The 20,958-nt window shown below is 37.9% G+C and overlaps 1 protein-coding gene across 2 annotated transcripts in view; it reads right to left on the bottom strand.

Moving 5' to 3' along the window:
• Positions 1 to 20,958, bottom strand: part of LOC5565490 — a 254,527-nt gene that overhangs the window by 94,249 nt on the left and 139,320 nt on the right. The window lies entirely within an intron of this gene.

Here is a 20,958-nt window from a genome sequence, read left to right as displayed (position 1 = left end):
GTATGCGAGTCAACAGCGGGAAGTGTAAAATAATATCATTTACACGCAAGAGTACACTTCGGTTACATCAGTACACCATTGGAACGACACTATTAGAACGAGTCCAATCCATTTGCCATCTTGGAGTAACTATCGACATTAAGCTCCGATTCAACAAGCACATCTCTACCATAACCGCAAAAGCGTGGTTGGTTCTAGGGTTCATTCGTCGACATGCATCGGAGTTCACAGACATCTACGCTCTGAAGACGCTGTTCTGCGCCCTGGTGCGAAGTATTTTAGAGTACGCAGCTCCGGTCTGGACACCGTATCATTTGTCGTACTCTTTACAACTGGAGCGTGTACAAAAGTGCTTTCTGCGATTTGCACTGAGAGGCCTTCCTTGGAGAGACCCGGAAAACTTGCTAAGCTACCCTGATCGATGCCAGCTAATTAACTTAGAGACTCTCTCGGAAAGAAGAGCAAAATCGCAACAAGTTTTCATTTTCGACATCATTACCGGAAACCTGGATTGTGCAATGCTTCTTTCTGAGGTACCTTTCTATGTTCCACCACGAAGTCTTCGCAATGCACCCTTCCTCGCCAATCCTGTGCACAGAACCAGTTATGGTCAAAACAATCCGTTTTCCGCTGGCATAAGAGCATTCAATAATGTTAGTGTGTTGTTTGATTTTGATATGTCGAAAGCTGTTTTCGAAAATAGGTTAAGAAATGTGATATCGTAATTTTATATTTTACCATCTGTACGACCAAGTCGAAGATATGAATAACAAATAAAAATCATGACTGAAACGCTGCAACTCCGCGGCCAGCTTGTTGGCCACTCCGGATGGGTCACCCAGATTGCCACCAATCCGAAGTACCCGGATATGATCCTGTCTTCGTCGCGAGTCAGCCGATTTTAAGCAAATTCCGGGGTTGGAGTTTTTCACCGGCAAGAGCAAGTTCGATGTGGACGACAAATTTAAGAAGAAGAAAATGTCACAGTTCGCCTCCAAATATCTCATTTGGCAGGCCATCTGCTCTTGTGGACTGAGGAGTGAGCCTTTCGTGACAAAGCGCACAGTAAATGGAGAGATCTACAAATCTGAGTGCCTCGAGAAGCGCCTTTTTCCGTTCTTGCAGCAGCACGACGAAGCTCCGCTATTTTGACCAGATTTGGCATCATGCCACTATTCTAAAAGTGTCCTGCAGTGGTATGAGGCCAATTCTGTCCATTTTGTTCCAAAGGACATGAATCCGCCAAACTGTCCGGAGCTGCACCCAGTGGAGCAGTACTGGGCAATAATGAAGCGGGAACTTCGGAAGAGCAAGAAGACAGTCAAAGACGAGAAAAACATGTTAAGAAAATGTAAAAAAAAACTGAGAAACTGGTACCGGATGACACTGTAGAGACTTTGATGGAGGTCATCAAGCGAAAATGCCTTCAATTTTACACTCAAGGCTCCATCGATTAACTTTTCTTTTGATTTTTGAAGTAAATATATGTATAAAACTACCCTAAAATATTGGTTTGATTCTAAATATAATAAGAAAATTAGCATGACATTTTCGGTGTCGTGTTCGCCCTTTACACAAAAGTTCAACAGAACCGGTTACAGTGTACTCCCAAAATATTGATACAAGCACAGTGAGTAGGAGATAAAATCCAAAGAAGTAGATAAAAAGTGAATGTGATTTTTCCCACTTCTAGCCACAGTGGGTCGCCATTAAATGAGGACCGTATGTAGAACACCCCTTCCCCACCTCAGATCCTCAGATAGCTAAATTGTCCAGTCCAAAAACTACCATTTTGCAATACAAAACTTTCATGCTCACTAGCGCCGCCTGGTGGCAAAATTATGAATAGACTTGCTTGAGCAACAATAGCCCTTGAGTTACTGAACAACTTTGTCGAAAATGCCGTTTTTCTAAATGCGCATGCTCCTGAGATATTTACAAACAAAAGTAAAAGTTACATGCACACTAATGCCACCTAGCGGTCTTATTTCGAATTAAATGAGGTACAATCAGATAGCGTTCCACCTCTATAACAACTTTACTGAAACCGCATGTTTTGAAAATATTTGGATTTTGAAATATATCGATTTCTAATTGTAGTCTACTCGAACCGTATAAAGTGCGTTTATAATTATGCGACTTTTACGTACATTTGTTGGTGTCACCGCATTGAAAACGCGTCAGTAGTGTTTCCATTGAAACTGCTGTATGCTCCTCTGTGGGCGAGCGACGGAATCCGGATCAATTGTGTCCGGTTCGCGTTGAGCGGAAGAAAAAACGATGTGTGTCGGTGAAAAAAAAAACGCATCAGTAGTGTTTGATACGTTGAACCTGTTGTATGCTCCTGTCGAGCGAGCAACGAAATCAGTGTCGTGTCCGGTTTGCGTAGTAACCGCAGTATCGGTGTTGGTCATCCGTGTATATGCTCACGTATTCATTTCTAATTATATCTTTATCGTTTACCAAAACCAATACTTTCCCATATCCAAACTCCCAGTGTTTTCTTGTGGAATTGCAGAGGACTCCTCGGCTTCTGTAAAGCAAGTAACACGTCAACATTTCCCTCCCATTCCCAAATTGACCTGCATTCGGACGCAACCGGCGCCAGTATTGTTTGTTATAATAGTGAGAGCACCATTACTTACACATTGAAGATGCTACTGATCCTGAGTAGCATCTGTTGGTTCCCTGTCTAAGTACATCTGTTCTTGCAATAACGGAGTAGCAACTGCGGGCGGTCAATCATACTCATGCTCAAGCTCATTTGTTGATTTCACCGCATTATAAAGGGCCATACTGTAAACAAAAACGGTTGAGTATTGTATTGGAAATTCTTGAGGAATACATTTTGGTTTGGTGTCGATAGTTATCTTTATTATACATTGACAGCATATAAATCATAGCGCGACAGCCCGAAGGAATTTTTGGAGAATTCGGAAAAATGAGAGAACTTAATCGAAAGATGACTCTGAAGAAGATGTGTTTGGCAGGCAAAAAGACCTCATTTTTTCTTAGAAAGTTTTTTTTTTCTAAATGGTCTTTTAATTTGAAAGATAATTCCTGATTTGAATTTGATAAGAAGCATACTGATTCTGCTTTGCAAAGGTTTACGGCTCCCTGGGTAGTATCTAGTATAATAATAAATCTGGTCGTATGCAGATGTAGGTGACACTATTCAGCCAAAATTAGCGCATCTGCATATAATGATACTGTTCGCAAATATATGTAAAACTAATTACAACCATCGCTAACCTCTGCTTTTATCATGACCAACTCATATCCACATTATTGTACATATAGTTCCTAAAGAAAACGTACGAGAAAGCAGCACAGACAGTGGAACACCAGCAGTATCAGACAACGTTGTGCCACCCCATAAAACAAAACAATTTTCTCAACTTGCAGTTAGTTTCAAGCATAATAATCCACACCATTTTTCAGATTATCTCTGCGCTTCGTCCATGTGACTAAGCATATACGTAGCTATTATTTCGAGCCAGGGGGGGGGAAATATTTGAAAACAAAACTAAAAGAGAGCCTTAAACAGGACGCCCCTAGAAAAAGGGGAGACACCCAGACGGAAAGATAAGGAAGATACCAGCCAACCCCACCAAAAGTGCCTCTGCTGCATCATCAGCTTACTTCATTGCTTTCCCCGTATCGCATGATGGCGGTTTGAAAACACCCAAAATTACCCGTTTGGGTGAAAAAATGTTTGCGTTCCGTATAGCTATATCTAGCCGCGTTCTCCTACACGCAAGTGAGTTTCAGAACATATATAAATACCTTACACAAGGTAGGGCAGAGATAGTTCGATGCATCTACCCGTGTACACTGAGCAGAATTTGGTAGCTTTTTAGACTATTAGAACCTTTAATTTGCTGCCAACACGAAACATCAAATAAGCTTACTGTGCTTCCCACACTCCACGATAAACTTGTCGTGGAAGTCACGAACAGCTTTTCTCAGTCCACAATATAGTTTCAGTATTATGCAGCCCAGTCAGTCATATATGGGAAGTTACAATCGCATAACTTTTAGAGGAACTAATGAAATTGGTGCCAAAATTAACTGATTCCACGTTTTCGAGCGACAGACATGGGGATGTGATGAAATGGTAAAAATACTCGCCGTTTACGCCATAGACCTGGAATCGAATACCATCTCTATGAAGATGGTCATTCATTATAATAACGTCTTTTTTCGAAAGGGAAGTAATGCCATTGGCCTTAAGATAAAGTCAGCTTAGAAATCGTATGAGCACTTACAAATTTATTACTCAGAGCACCTTTGAAGTATTGAACAATTTTTTACATCAATTTCCAACCTTCACCATGATTTGGGACATCATTGCCGCTGGACATGATAAAAGATCTTTCGATGAATCCATTTTGTGAAATGAGAAAGTTAAAAAAAAAATAATGGATTTTGTTTATGGCGACACGGGAGACCGTGTTATTTCCCCTATCTATTGCCTCACTCTAACAATTATCATCAAAACTTTGTGGAAGCAAATCTCGAGTTTTAGTGAACCGATGAAGCTGAAAATTTATTGGGTCGGCACTACATATATAGAATCATAGTGATACATTTTTCGCATCGATATATGGAGTGGTTCTTGGGATTTGCTTCTTGAAATGTATAGGATGATTATAATGACGTCCCGTGCGGCCTCATTTTCCGGTGCTTGAAAAGTTTGATTAATTTTTTTTAGAATTTCCGTGGATCACGGGAATTTCAGGGAAATAACAATGTTATTCCTAGTTTTCCGGGAAATCAAATGCCGCAAGCCTAGCAAAAAGTAATACATCTCAAAAAATTGTTGCAATGGACCTGGAAACGCCCTGACATAAAATATTGAATAAGATTTCATTTTCATTTTATTTTATGGAACGAAAGATTGACCAAAAATTACAATTTTCGCATCTCAAAACAACAAACAGCCAAAACTTTTCCTAACGATATCTTAAACATTTGGAGTGATAGTCTTTTTCTTGTATAGCACTTTTACCAACATTGAATTGAGCTAGAAACCTTGGATAAAAACTTTTGCCCACTTTACTCAATCTGTGGTCGAAATGTTCTATCTCATCAATAGCCATTCTATTGAAAGTTGTAATTCAGATGTGAAAATATTAAAACTGTAGCAGATGGTGCATGAACTCCATCCATAAAAAGATAACAACCCCGCTTAGGTCGACCGGGAAATTCTCGTTCACAATTAGTGATGGAACGGTAAACATCATTTCCACACGATTTTAAAAAGTGCACACCGACTATCTAACAAGCCATCAAAAGCAGACTAACGTGAAATTATTTCGCTAGTCACCGCTGGTATTCATGTTCCAGTTTTTATTTTGTGGGATTTTACCCCACTTCATAAATACCGGCGTCAATTTTCAGCAACACCACAGTTGAAGTTTGGTTCCGGTTTTCCATTCTAATTTGATCAGCAATAAACCATCCAGACAGGCATCATCATTGTTTAAAGTTGTTGTTGCTCGCGTTAAATTGCGATGATTGTGTGCCATGTTCTGTTGGGTTGTTGGCGTCAGTTTATGGTTTGCTGACGGAAAACAAAATGTTTTCATTTTTTTCTGATTTCTGTTTTCCACCGTTAGACGGCAAGTAGGTTAGTTCGAATACTAAATTGGATAGATAGATGATTGTCAGAGTTTTGATGCTTTTTTGAAGCGCAATTGTTTCAGGTAGTATATACAACAACTAGAAAATCCAGAATGTGTTATAGTTGGATTGTTTTGTGCATCCTACTTGTCCAAATGTGGTTTTCAATAAAACTTTCAATGAAGCTTTATTCGCAGTTTGGTCATTGAACTATTACAATCGTTGTTGGCAACCCGGATCAGCGAATTCGGTACCAGCCGTTCAGTATCACCCGCTGCTAATACTGATAGGACAGCGACTGTCAAAGCGACAGAGAGAAATTGCAGAAGCAAAATAGTAGTTTACGGAACAAGTTGCAGAATGATGATTTTTACAGCGCGAGTCGTCCTACGAGGCTTGTCGAGTAGGATAATTACGAGGAGTGCTGTAAAAAACCATTTCTGCAACGAGTTACGTACAACATTTTTTGCAATTTCGTTGAGGGTATCACAAATTATATCGGAATGCATTCATCATTATTTTACAATTTCTGAAAAAATGTTGTGTTAAGATTCATTACGCAACTCAAAACAGTTGTTAAGTGAGTGTCGTAAGCTTAATCTCACACCAAAGAGTTATAAAATTAAGGTTAGAGGTCAGGTCTCCCAGGGCATTTTTAAGAAAATGGAATCAGAATATTTACGATCCAGTATCAAGAAGTTGCACTCAAAACTGAACTCACAAACATTGATGTGCTATAGTTTACATTTGAAATTGGCCAAATAATACCCTTGGGAATTTCCACTTTTCCTTACCAAAGTGATACAAGCAGAGGAGTGCGAAGCACGTAGAAAGAAAGATATTCACTCGAAAAAGTTGGCAATTTTAAAGAATAAGCAGCACAACAAAGTGGTAATAGCATTGCCGAAAGTCCAATCATGTTTCAAATCAAACAAAAATATAACTCATTTTCCATAATAATTTTCTTTAATTTTTTCATAACAAATTGTGTTATAATTATGTTTTAAATTGAAACAAATTTAAATCAGCCTTTGATATTATAACTGATTTTGTTTTAATTATGTTATAATTTCCTCCATCAACTCAAAGTGCTTCTAACAAAAATTAAATAAAACATGTTATTTGTAACAAATTTTGATATAATTGTACTACTATTTTGTTGTAATCCACTGGTCTGGTGACCAAATTTTCATGAACCAGTTTACGGAAATGGCCATATTTCAGAAGATATCCAACGAATATTAATGCGTCAGGTGGCAATGAATTCTCAAAAGGAACTAGTTTCTTTGGAAATTGCAAATATTGAAACGATTGAAGGGATTGAACTCTTGACTTCATTCAAAACACCAACACTGCGTAACAAAAATGACATTTTTGCGCGTCTCAAGGATTAAACTATGTGTCTCTGGTAAAGTTGGGGTTGCTGAATCCGATACCGTTCTCAGAAATGTTCCAGCACGTCACAATTTTTAGCTACAGGTCGCCAAATTTATAAAGAACACTGGTTTTATTGACGTTAACATGAAATTTAAGGTATGATTTATAGCACTTGTTTATGATCCAATACACCGAGCATGCAAAACAGGACTTTTGCTTTCGTTTGAGATTGAATTTGGTTGAATTTGCACGATTTATTTTAGATTTAATCGATTTTTTGCTGTCTCCATACTAAATTCTTTGTTTCTGTTTTATGGCAAAACTCGACACTTTTCTAAACCATAACAAAAAACTTATGAGCATCTAGGGTGTTATAAACTTTGTTGATAAACATTTTTATACACATGCTGTGTGCATTACGTGTGCAGTAAGTTGCTGACAAACTTGCATGTAATGACAAATTGTAAAATTATACATTTTCAACAGCCACAAAACTAAAGCTCTCAAAAACTAGACGTGCTATGATATTTATGAAAAAGGCAATGGATTCCGCAATCGATCATTAATTAAATAGCGGTATTTTAGTGCTTGAGACAACAACGTGTTCCGCAGTGCAATCATCATGATTTGAAGAGTTCTTACTTTGGATAAGCACTACTGTCTCTAGCATTAAGGTTTGAAGTGGAAAGTTGTTGATTTTGAACATTTTGATTTTGTCTCTTTTGTGAAAGTAATCATTGACAGCTTGTTATAGAAGTATATGGAGTTCACTTCATCCACTTCTAACAGATGCAAGTTGGTGTCGAAGGAAGATACAAGATCATCACTCTGAGGTTAAAGGTTCAAATCTGGGTCGTGCGGAAGTGTTTATTTTGACTTTTTTAAAGCATATCATGTAACGATGAATTCAACAACTGTTCCTTTGATATTGTCAAGATTGAACAGCGAATCCAAAAGCAAACTATTGCTGTTTTTTACCGTGTACAATCCAGTTGATTAGAATGTGTAGAATAATTCCGTCCAGCAGGGTGTGGAATTAAACCTCATAATAGAAAACATATTTTATGTGTGAAATGTGAGCTCGTGCAAATGCTCAATGCCTCCATTCAAGTAGGTGGTATGTATAACACTTCTTTTTTCGTAATCACCAGCTAGCACGTGAGAATCCCAGTTTTGCCTGTTAATCCATGCTCGACCTGCAGTCATCGCTCCGTCCATTTCCGAATGAAATAACATAGGTAAACAAACACTCAACCGGCGCGGGATCTGTATGTTTCTACACCTTTCTGCCACTGGTAGTCACAACCGTCCATAATTTAACTTATTTTACTGTGGCATTCAAACGATTTAAAAAATTAGAGCATTGCTGATTGTGTGCGGTTAGTGCTTGCCCTCGTTCGCCTCCTTTTATCCGACTGTGGTTGTGGCTATGGATGGTCGACTGAAGAGCTCTTACCCGAAAGGATATTTTTTTTTTACCAGGGCAAAGTGACTTGAATGACGTTTTCTTTGGGAAACTTTGCGCCGAGAGAAGTGTCGTTCTAGAAAAGCTCATTACCCATGCACGTTTTCCACTTTCTAAATTTAGTGGCACCTGGCACTATTCACATTCCCTGCTGTTGGATTCTTTTGTGTTTGTACTTCTAAAGCTTTTCTTGATTTTAAATATATGCAGATTTTTTTCTGTAGGGGTTGCATGCAAGCGTTTTGGAAACATCAGGTTCTTGGCAGTTAGAATGTTGACCTATTTCTAGAGTAATTTTAGCTTCGTTTGTGAGAAAGGCAGAACGTTACGTAAATTATCGGCGAAGCTTTAGCAGTTTATTTATATAGTGAACAATTTGAAGTAATGCTTCCGAAAACGATAAAAATGCGTTAAAAAACTCTTGGAACCAGCGCCAGCGCTTCAAATTCGTTGCAAAGGTTTTTAAATGAGTACTTAAAATTTGAGTATCCCGGAATTATTTATTTATAGTGACTCAACCTCATTTACATATGGGGCACTGTTTCCACATCAAGCAGGTTTAAAACTATTAAATGATTTACAGACTTCGATAAACTTTATCAATTACGAGGGTCCTAGGTGTCATCTATTGCTCGGCAATCATTAACTCTATTTATTCGCTAAAATCTTTGGAATAATGGAATTTGTGTCTAAAATTGAGCCAATCCCATATTCGTACACCTAGCAAAAATCAAACATACAGCATACAAACCTATTTTTATGTGCTAGTTGATTACGCAATATCTTCATTACGTTGTTCAGATGTAGTAGAGTACATTTGGAAAAAAATAAGCCGACATATTTGAAACTTAAGTAAATTTATGAAAAATACCACTTTTTCAATGTTTTTTCGCTAAATACAATCTGGTAAGTCTAACAATATCGTTTTTTTTTCAAGTGCACTGCATAAACAATGATTACTACGAATACTGAATGAGTTTCAAAAATTTATAATCAGTTTTAGAGTACTTACGAGTGGATATTGGTATCTCATACTTCAAAATCTTGATTCATATAACATTTATGAAAAAATCTAAAACCAAAAATTTTAGTCATTTTCTTTCAGTTTGGCTCTTAAATGGATGCACATAATTCATAGTTAATGTCCCTATCTAAAAATTGCGCAATCAATATTTTTATTTGATATTTTGCTACCAAACATTATCATAGAGATTGATAGAATAAATAATATTGCCATAACCGCAACACATGCTTATTTCAAATGCTGAAAACGACAGGTTCTATTCTAGTAAAAATTATATCAATGCTCTTCGCTCCCTTGGGATATTTTGTATTTTTATTATAAAATAAACAAACCGCAGAATAGGGTCCTGTTTTCAGTATAATTTGAATATGAGTTGGTCAGGGTTCTGCTAAACCGCACCAAGTGCCATTTTTTCCCAAATGGAGTTTTTTACATCAAAGGACTTAAATAATCATAACCTCTCTACCATAAAAATATCGAGTTATTTGAACAATCGCTTGTAATCTTATATCATAGATTTTGTTTGGAAGGACACGTAAAACTTTAATTTTGTTCAGCCAGAGTGAACCATAAACCAACGCACGTCATCAGAGGGAATTCATTTTTCAGATATAAAGCTATGTTTATCCACACGGTGTCTCTGGTAGGAAACATTAATATAAAAAAATCAGTATCGATGAAACACCCACCAAATGAAAGCTTAGGCTTTCCCCTTTCATTTGAGACCGGTTTGAAAATGTTCTATCGGGGGGTCCTGAACATTTTTTTTTATTTAAGTAAGAGATACGTACCATAGGTGATCTTCTTCCATCAATAGTATGATACAATGAATCGCTTGTACCATATGATGACAACTCAATAGAACCGTAGAAGGCCATGACAAATATTTCTGGACAAACATTTGAAAAGGGCTGGAGAGGTCTTGAGCCTTTTTTCAGAAACGTTGCTGTTGAGCCCTTTTTAGCTCGCCCATGCAAACTAACACCACTATCAGAGAGATTGATGTTAGCTCTTCCTGATAGTAGTATTGGTAAGCGTGATCGAGTTGAGTTGGGCTCAATAGCGTCTTACGAAGACATTGTTTACCTATGTCGATGTGTCCCTTTTAAATGTTTGTTCAGATTTCCATAAAACAAGCTTGTTTTTGTTTTGGCAGTGTTGCTGTTCAGTTGATTATAAATTCAGTAAATAGTAAAATTGTATATCTTTAATCAAAATTTATTCATTTATACAAAACTAAAATGGTTGTAAATAGTATTTAAAATTTTGAATAAAAAAAAATGTTTAGAGATTTGAAAGATTTCCAATAAATAACCATTATTTAGATTCAGTTGTATGCTACCGTCTTAAAATTCAAATATATTTTCATAAGATATCGCTTTTTACGATTAGTAATAACCAAAGCGTTTGAAAACATTTACTCATGGATCATTACATTACCAATGGTTTCATAGATTGCAAAAAACAACTAAATTGCGTTATAACAATAGAAATATTAGTAGTAGAACGCTAGTAGCGCTGTTGTCACTAAACTGATTTAACTAATTATTACCTTTAATTGTTAATTTTCATCAATTGATCAATCCCACACAATAGAGGGTGATTTGTTTTGGCCTTTGACAGTTTGAGGCCCGGTACTCACGCTGTCACATCGCAGCAAACTAGATGTTGGTCACACGAACAGCAGCGACATTAGCATTCTTAGGTTAATGCTTCTACTGTTATAACGCTTCATTGCTTAAGTTGTCGCGTTCTAAGGTGGTATAGCGAAAAATTGGTGCTTGTGTCGCGTGATAAGTTTATAAATTCATTGTTTTGGGTCAACATTTTGGTTTGCTGATTAGAGGTATGCCTGTTAATAATTACAATAAATATATACCAATTTCACACCTAATAATAAATATATATATTTACACTACACTCTGTCAGAAGACCTGAAACATGAAACCGAAAAGCCTGTCTTCATGGCTCGTTCGAAGATTTGCGTATTGTGTTTAAAGAATTTGTGTCCGTTATCAGCAATAGTGGTTGATATTATTGAACAGCACATTCTTCACGACATCAGGATTACAGTCTGGTATTGTCCTACAAAAATATGTCGAGCTTACACGTTTATTCGTTCAGTAACCAGTTCAAACTTTTGAATATAGCACTGTATAAATATAAATACAATTTAAAACCTACCACTCGAAGCATGTAATGATGTGAGAACAACAATCTCGCCAAAACTAAAGGGAAAACGTGGTGGACACAGTAATGCAAAAAGTAAGTGCAAATTGAATTGGTTGCTTGTCGAATCTACACGGTTTACCACCCAACTGAGAATTTTATTCAACATTTGTGCAACCTAAAAAAACCCATTTGTTCGCTGATGACTTGGTTTTGATTAAAAAAAATTGATTTGAGCACCAGATGAGCGTTGCAGTTGAGCAGCTGTCTAAGGGGTTTGAGTGTTGCAATCGCCCCAAACATCGCTTTCAAAATCAGCAGACCTAACCAATCAGTTCAGGGGTTTTTAGAGGTAACACATTTGCACTTTGATTTGAATGATAATGCAGAAACTGTAATAACGTAAATGTAAATGCATATAAATGCGTTCAGGGGCCTTCCTTAGCCTTAGTGGTTAGAGTCCGCGGCTACAAAGCAAAGCCATGCTGAAGGTGTCTGGGTTCGATTCCCGGTCGGTCCAGGATCTTTTCGTAAAGGAAAGTTCCTTGACTTCCCTAGGCATAGAGTATCATCATACCTGCCACACGAGATACGAATGCGAAAATGGCAACATTAGCAAAGAAAGCTCTCAGTTAATGACCGTGGAAGTGCTCATAAGAACACTAAGCTGAGAAACAGGCTCTGTCCCAGTGAGGACGTTAATGCCAAGAAGAAGAACGTTCAGGGGTTAGTTGATTATGTGACGTCCAAAAAGGGGAGTTGGCCTGGGCAGTTCGATCTGCAAGCGATGGAGAAGGGTCCTTTAATCATTTACCCTGTCGATTATCGAGCATAATTCTGACGTCATCGGGACTCAAGGCCGATGTAAGGATACTGGCGTAAAAATACTGTTGCTGTTTGCTGTTGCTTCTGGCGTTCCAGAAAAATATGGCAATATTAAGAAATTTGGAAGACACTGTTGCTTTTGAATAATTTTGGGTGCTCCATTGCTGGAGATTTGAAAATCGTCAATCTGTTTTTCGTAATAATGGGAGGTAAGGTACCGCGGGGCAAGTGGGAACTAAAAAAACGGTAGTTCAATCAAATGGTTCAATAAAATTTTCAAATGTCAATATTTTTCAAATCTAACAGCACAATCACATTTTGGCAACATATTTTCTGGTGTGTGCATGATATCGATCGAATAATTTCGAAATTGTGGAAACCTGGGAGGAAAGTTTTAGAATGAGCCATTTGACGCAGTTACATCGCTAAACGGGGCAAGTGGGACACATACAGTTTTATGCGTCATTCCACATCAGTAAGTCAACCATTACAATAAAAGGATTGATAAATCATATATTTTTGATTTCGAGTACATTTTTGATGTACATAAGGGATCAACCATAAAATACGTAACGCTTTAGGAAGAATAGGTTTATTTAAAAGTATGTCACCTCGCATTTAATATTAACTGAAAATACCTCAATAAAAGCGTAAAGAGGAATTAAACATGTTCAAAATATATCATTTATAAGTTGTTAATTACGAATTAGCACATAAACCATCAATAATTACCGAAATTATAAATATGTTTTGTTATTACTTATATGCATAGTAGAAAACCGCTTAATAGGGTGGAATTGTTTTCCGTCACTACTAAATTTGGTAGAAATAACAAATAAAGTTCAAATAAGATAGAAAAATGATCTTTCTCATGATGCATTTCAAATTTCATCTCTGTGTTTGTTCAATTTTAAAGTCGTATTCCAAAGATAGAAAATAAATAAAAAAACATATAGAAGAATTACACATTTTTTCTCCCTCTTATGCAATTACGTAATTTTAGATTTATCTTTTTTGATAAAAATCATTTGTTTGAATGTTTTAGTGCTACTCTCTAGGAAAATGTATAACACGTCTACGAAAAGTTTTGATTCTGGTTTTGTTTTGATAGTTCCCACTTACCCCGCGTACAAAGATATTTTGGGGTATGTTAGACCATCGAAAATTTCATATGAAATGAAAACAAAATACTGGTTTATCGTAAGCAGCTTGTAATAATAATTGAAGTTGTAGCTTGCTGATGGAAATTCGATTTATAGCACATTTATGTTTTGCGAGTCAATGCAAGACGTGGAACGTGTCGCAAATTATTATGCAAGTTGAAAATGGCGCTGAATTGACAACTGATACATGAACCACATGGTAATAAAAATAACAATATGTTTTGTACTTAATACATTCATTGTCATTGTATCTTCAACTTTCTAGAAGAATACCCCCATGAAAAACTTTTCCTAAGTGAGCTATGACGAAACGTCCCACTTACCCCAGATTCTCACTTGCCCCGGGGTACCTTAGTTCAACACTTCCTTGCCCATACTGTACCACACAAAAAAGATTTATCCAATTTAGCTGGTCATCCACGAATACTTTGTCACATACGCGTCCGCGAAATGGAAAAGCCTCGGCTCGGACCATAAACTGGCGAAGCAGTTCTTCAATTGTATTTACTATCCACTGCTCCAAATTGACCCAAATAATGTCGAGGAATGGGTAAGCATCAGCAGTTTGATTGTGTGATTCATAAAAATGACCCTAAAATAATTCTTTTATCACAGGTGAGGATCATCAGTTGCCAACGCCATAACAAAAGTGGATTCACCAGATGAAACTGTCAGAAGCTTTTGAAAAATCGGCATGTTTTGGAAGTGTAATGGGATCTAAGTTTGCTAGCAATGGTAATTTATCGTACCGTTCTGTAAATTATCTCTTTTAAATGAAAAATGTGTTTCAGGCGCTTGATCATTCTGATCAGGTACATAAAAGTTGTTTTCAAACGAGTCTGGATGATGATTTTGCAGAAAAGTTAAGAACTTTTCAAAAACGTGGATTGCTTACCCAATAGCTCGAAGTTCCATATTTCCGCTATCATATCCCGGAGTTTTGTGAAATCACAGGAAGTGGTTTGAGCAAATACGGGAAACAAGCCAGTGAAACCGTGCATTTCGATTTTCAAGTTGCTTGGAATCATGCTAAGTTTCCGGAGAACTCCGAAGCATATGATCGACAGCTTCTTTGAGCTGTAGTAATGTACAATAGTGAGCATTTGTAACCCGTATTATCCGTATTTACTTTATCGATATGTCGTGTATATAATTGGTTTAAATAGAATGGTATAATGCTAAATCTAAATCCTTTTTGTTAATTGGTTAACTATTCGTAGTACAATTTCTCATGGCTACCTAGATAAGCATGAAAGAAAATGACTGTGTGAACCATAATTAAGAAATCAGTACTGAAAAAACGGCATTGTACTGTTTTGAAAAAAATGTTCAGGACCCCCCGATAGAACATTTCCAAAAAGGTCTCAAATGAAAGGGGAAAGCCTAAGCTTTCATTTGGTGGATGTTTTAGCGATACTGATTTTTTTTATATTAATGTTGTTCTACCAGAGACACCGTGTCCAATTTCCTTCTATATACTTACAATTTATCCATTCCAAACAACTCATAGAAACAGAGGCCAGTGAAATTGGGCAGCAATTGATTCATTAAAATTAAATATTGTTTTGGTGGCGTTGATCTATTTTCTTTGAAATTTTATCCAGCCACACCGCACTAAGTACTGTTTATCTGAAAATCACATTTAGACATAAAGTTAAGGCATTTACAAACCATAAATACTAGCATTTGCTTGTTATATAACATGTTTATCAATCCACACAGAAGCCGTAATGAAAAAACGAATTAATTTAATCTGTTACTGTGTGAACAACTCTCGTGGACTTGGTGCGCTTAAGTTGTTCAGAAAATGGCATTTTAGCCATCAAACGCCGTCAGACAAAGTGCACATTACTTGATTCAAGTTTATCACCATTCCTTCAAGAAGTGAAGATGACCTAGTGGTAGCACACTAGATAACCACTCAGAAGGCACGAGTTCGAATCCCGATGAAACTTTTTTTCTGATGATCTATCCGATGGTGGTGGAAATCAAACAAGTTGGTGAACACTTCACGCATTAAACTGTGAACTTGATCAGCAAAGGTACACCAAATGGGAGCAACTTGGTGCGCTTTGGCAGAGCGAATTCATGGTTTTCTTCGATCATTAAAATTTATGTATGAACACGTGAGAACCTTGATTCAATATTTACGAATCCTTCCCATATACACTTGTCGCATGGATTCCAACATGCACGGTGATGATAAGCATCATTTGTCTCCAATTTTACTTGTGTTGTTGAAAACTGTGAAACACATCCAACCATACCGAACCAAGAACCATGTTTTTCAATTTTTGTTCAGCCAGAGTGAACTGAGTGCTTCATATTGTTCAATGAAATCCAAATTCATTGTTAATTTTTGATGAGTTACTAGTATATTTAATCTCGGTGTACTTATTGAACACTGTTAATCGCATGTGAGCGATAAAAAAAATAAAATTTTCGTCCGCGATAAACTAGTACAGGAAAAGACTTTAAAGTAAAATATCTCGGAATAAAGGTTTTGGCACTTGGTGCGGTTTAGCAGAACCTCGACCAGTTCAAAAACAAATAAATATTGAGATAACATCAATTATGTGAACGTATGTACAGCATAGTGTAGTGTACTTTGTTGTAAAACAAAGTTCTTAGTTAAAATTCTTTCTACAGACAAGTTTGAAATTAACCTTTTACTGTTGTTTAGAACGAAAATTTGGTTTACATTGTTCGAAAATAACATTTCAGATGAGTTTTGAAGTTCTCACATAAAAATGTTCTGAATTCAAGAGGATGAAACCTTTTTATGATTTCTGTAAACTGAATATATTTTAACAAAAACTCTTTCAGTGCACACGAATATATTTTTTAGAATAAATCCTACAAGAAAAATGAACGCATTTGTTAGGATTATTGGATTTAATTGCAAAAATAATTGGAAAAATGGTATTTCTAAAAATTTTACCTAAGTTTTATATATGTCAGGTTAAAAATTGTCCAAATGTACTATACTACGTCTGAACAACGTAATATAACACTTGAGCAATCAAAAAGAGCATTAAGATTCAGTTTAAATTTTAATAGGTGTACGAATATGGGATTGAGTGCATTTTCGACAAAAATTCAATACTTTTCTATTAATCATAAAATAATTTAAAATGGTCACATTTTATGACTGTTAAATAATAGATGACACCTATGGCTATCAATAAAGATAAAGCTTTTCAAACTCAATATATCATTTAATAGTTTTTTACTAACTTGATGTGACGCCAGTGTCCTGTACGAATATGAAATTGGACCACTAAAAAAAGGATCTAAAGTTGAAGTCTCGCCATATGTTGAAAGCGAACAATTGTCAGCTTAAATACTGCTTTGGATAAGACCGATATTTTGCAGTAATACTTCGAGTTTTATTTGAATAAATGCCTCAGTAACTTATTAATATGTCAAGCACTCAACACTTAATATACCTTTGAAGAGACTATTGAATCGATCCAGTATCTACGATACTGCAAACCGAAGCCAGATAATCCCCAACATACATTCAAGTTTAATAAAAGTTAAACAAACCACTGTTAAGCATACTTACTTATTTGGCTTTACATCAATTATCTTGATAAAGCCTTGCCAACAATATTTCGCCAATTCACTCGGTTCATGGCCGCTTCTGTCCATCCTCGACTGTGACCCACGCTCTCCAGGTCCTGGTGCACCTGGTCAATCCACCTAGCTCGCTGCGCCCCACGCCTTCTTGTTCCGACCGGATTCGTAGCGAACATCATCTTTACAGGGTTGTTGTCCGGCATTCTTGCAACATGCCCTGCCCAGCGTATCCTTCCAGCCTTAGCTACCTTCACGAGGTTTAGGGACAAAATGTTGAAAGACAAAACGTCGAATCCCAAAACGTCGAAAGGGACAAAACGTCGAAGGGACAAAACGTCGAAAGCAGTCATTTTTCTAGCGACGGTGTTTGGATAAATAGTGTTGCTAAGGAAAAAATGGTTGCGATGCAAACGGTGTTGGAAACAGCAATATTCTCAATTTTCATCACAGTAAGCATAAAACAAATTTTCAGAAAAATGTCACTCTTACATCCATTTCTGGCGAGGAAAGAAGCACCTTATGAAGCTAATTGAAATTGAAGCCCAAGATACGCAGAACTGATCAAACTTGTCAATATTTATGTTGGGGAATATAGGTTCGTGGCTTATACATACATTCAGCAATGCTTTCTGCTGTTCCCTAAGTTGTGTGAAAAATCGTATTCCCAATAACTTGAATCCCTTTTCAACTTTTCTTTTACAAACACTCCTAATCCTGGCACAATAACTTCCGTTAATCCTAGTTCTTTCCCTCCGATAATAATGTTCATCAGTCACATCCAATTAAACCACACTATTTTAGTGAAACCTCGCGCGCGAATCTTGATATCTTTTTTGCATGCATATATTGCTGTGTGCGTTTGAAATGCAAATATCAAATGCGGGAACACCAAATGCGGTAAGATTTTCCACAAGAAATGCTATGTCAAAGATACGTTTTTCTTGCTAGGTCGGCGGTTATTTAGAATATCGTTGCTAGGTGTCCTTTGATTGTTTTGTGTTACCGCATTTGGAGGATGTTTAGTCACGCTTTGCAGCTCAAATGCAAACAGCAATAGATTGATCACTGATGAATCTATTAGTGTTGTTGATCGGTTTCGTCTTTCTTCGTGTTCCGAGAATGTGTTATTGTGCGATTGTTACAATAGTGTTTGTAGTTTATGTCACTTAGATTAACAAACATAAACAGTGTATATAGAGTGGCATGATATTTCTGAACATGATCATTGCAGTTACTTAATTTCGTTTACGTGTTTAACTAATTTAATGTGATGTGAAATAATTACTGACATCTAAGGCATGATTTTTGACAATTAGTGAATTCTTTATTCTTTAACGCAATATTGAACAACAGGCACAAAAGTCCGTCGCCCTGTCGTAGTCCCCGCCGAGACTCGAACGAACTGAAGTGTTCGCCCGAGATCTTCACGCACTTCTGCACACCGTCCATCGTTGATCTGATCAATCTTGTGAGCTTCCCGGGAAAACTGATCTCGTCCATGATTTTCCATAGCTCTACGCGGTCGATACTATCGTATGCCGCCTTGAAATCGATGAACAAATGGTGCGTAGGGACCTGGTACTCACGGCATTTCTGGAGGATTTGCCGCACGGAAAAGATCTGGTCCGTTGTCGAGCGGCCGTCGATGAAACCTGCTTGATAACTTCCCACGAACTCGTTTGCTATAGGTGATAGACGACGGAAGAGAATCTGGGATAGCACTTTGTAGGCGGCGTTTAGGATGGTGATTGCACGATAATTTTCACACTCCAGTTTGTCGCCCTTTTTGTAGATGCCTTGCTTCCACTCCTCCGGTAGCTGTTCCGCTTCCCAGATTCTGACTATCAGCCGATGCAGACAAGCGGCCAACCTGTCCGGGCCCATCTTGATGAGTTCGGCTCCGATACCATCCTTGCCAGCGGCCTTGTTGTTCTTGAGCTGTTGAATGGCATCCTTAACTTCCCCCATCGTGGGAGCTGGTTGGTTTCCGCTGTCCGCTGTGCTAACGTAGCCATCGCCTTCGCTGTCCTGACCTTCTGTGCCTGTGTTCTCTGCGCCATTCAGGTGTTAATCGTAGTGCTGCTTCCACCTTTCGATCACCTCGCGTCCGTCAAGATGCTCCCATCCTTATCCCGGCACATCTCAGCTCGCGGCACGAAGCCTTTGCGGGATGTGTTGAGCTTCTGATAGAACTTCAGCGTTTCTTGAGAACGATACAGCAACTCCATCTCTTGGCATTCCACCTCTTCCAGGCGGCGCTTTTTGTCCCGGAATAGGCGGGTTTGTTGTTTCCGCTTCAGTCTGTATCGTTCCACGTTTTTCCGCGTACCATGCTGCAATGTTTAGCGCCACGATAGGTTCTGACGTCGGTTATGTCGGAGAAGTGCCGTCCATCGATCAAAACGTGGTCGATTTGCGATTCTCTCTGCTGAGGTGATCTCCAGGTGTACCGATACGGGAGGCTGTGCTGGAAATAGGTGCTACGAATGGCCATGTTCTTGGAGGCGGCAAAATCTATCAGTCGTAGGCCGTTCTCGTTCGTCAGCCGGTGGGCGCTGAACTTTCCAATCGTCGGTTTGAACTCCTCCTGGCCAACCTGAGCGTTCAAATCTCCTATGATGATCTTGACGTCGTGGCTTGGGCAGCGGTCGTACTCGCGTTCGAGCTGCGCGTAAAATGCGTCCTTGTCATCATCAGTGCTTCCGGAGTGTGGGCTATCCACGTTGATTATGCTGAAGTTAAATAATCGGCCCTTGGTTCTTAACTTCACATTCGTTCATTGATCGGCCACCACCCAATCACGCGCCTTTGCATATTACCCATCACTATGGAAGCTTATTCCAGCTGAATAAACTGTTATTCAACTACTAATGTTTCTTGGGTCGTAACTACATGGAAATACGTTTGGTTTATCCACACATGAAATATGTATTGAATAAACATTCGAAAACTTTTTCATTAGAAGAATTAAACTCACCATTGGGTAGGCGAATTTTTTCACTTAGAAATTCTTAGATTTCGCAAGGATTATGTTCAGCTGACTGACTTCACTCAAACTGGAAACATATTGTACAAGGGTTTTTCCTGCCGGGTCGTTCGAAGAGCCTTACTTAGGCTTTCAAAAAGTCGAATTGAACGACTCTGATCCAGTTGAACGGTGTCTGCTCCAACTCTTCTTTAATTGTTTCCTTTGTTGATTCTGATCGGAGTTCATGGGGTACCTCTTGTAGTCTTCACATACCGCAGAGGATATGCTTATTCAAAAGCTTCCGTAATATAGGATGTCGAAGTATCAACGGCATCATTCAAATCACTAGCATTTTCAATGGACAGAGAGTATCCATGGCATTTCGTCGCAGTTTTCAGATTGTTGACCGGAGACTCCTAAAACGCAAAGTCTGCGAAGTTACATTCGAATGTTCAAAAAAGATGTAGCGATGATCAGATAACGATTCCTCCGATATGAGTGAATAAGATTACTAAAGTGTCCCTGCTGAAACCGGTTCCGGGGTATCTGGATGTAGCAAGAACCTAATATTGGTCCTTGGCATTATATCTATGATGTTTAGGATAAAAAAAATTATGAATTTTGAACCGTCGCACGATATGTGTGAATAAGATTACTAAAGTGTCCCTCTGAGCCCCTGTCGGAACCGGTTCCGGGGTATCCGATAGTAACCAGAACCTTATATTGGTCCATGGCATTATACCTATGATGTTGAGGATAA

The sequence above is a fragment of the Aedes aegypti genome, chromosome 3, assembly GCF_002204515.2.
Source record: "Aedes aegypti strain LVP_AGWG chromosome 3, AaegL5.0 Primary Assembly, whole genome shotgun sequence".
In the NCBI taxonomy this organism is placed as follows: domain Eukaryota; kingdom Metazoa; phylum Arthropoda; class Insecta; order Diptera; family Culicidae; genus Aedes; species Aedes aegypti.
The sequence above is the reverse complement of the archived record's forward strand: the minus strand, read 5'-3'. Positions and strand labels throughout refer to the sequence as shown.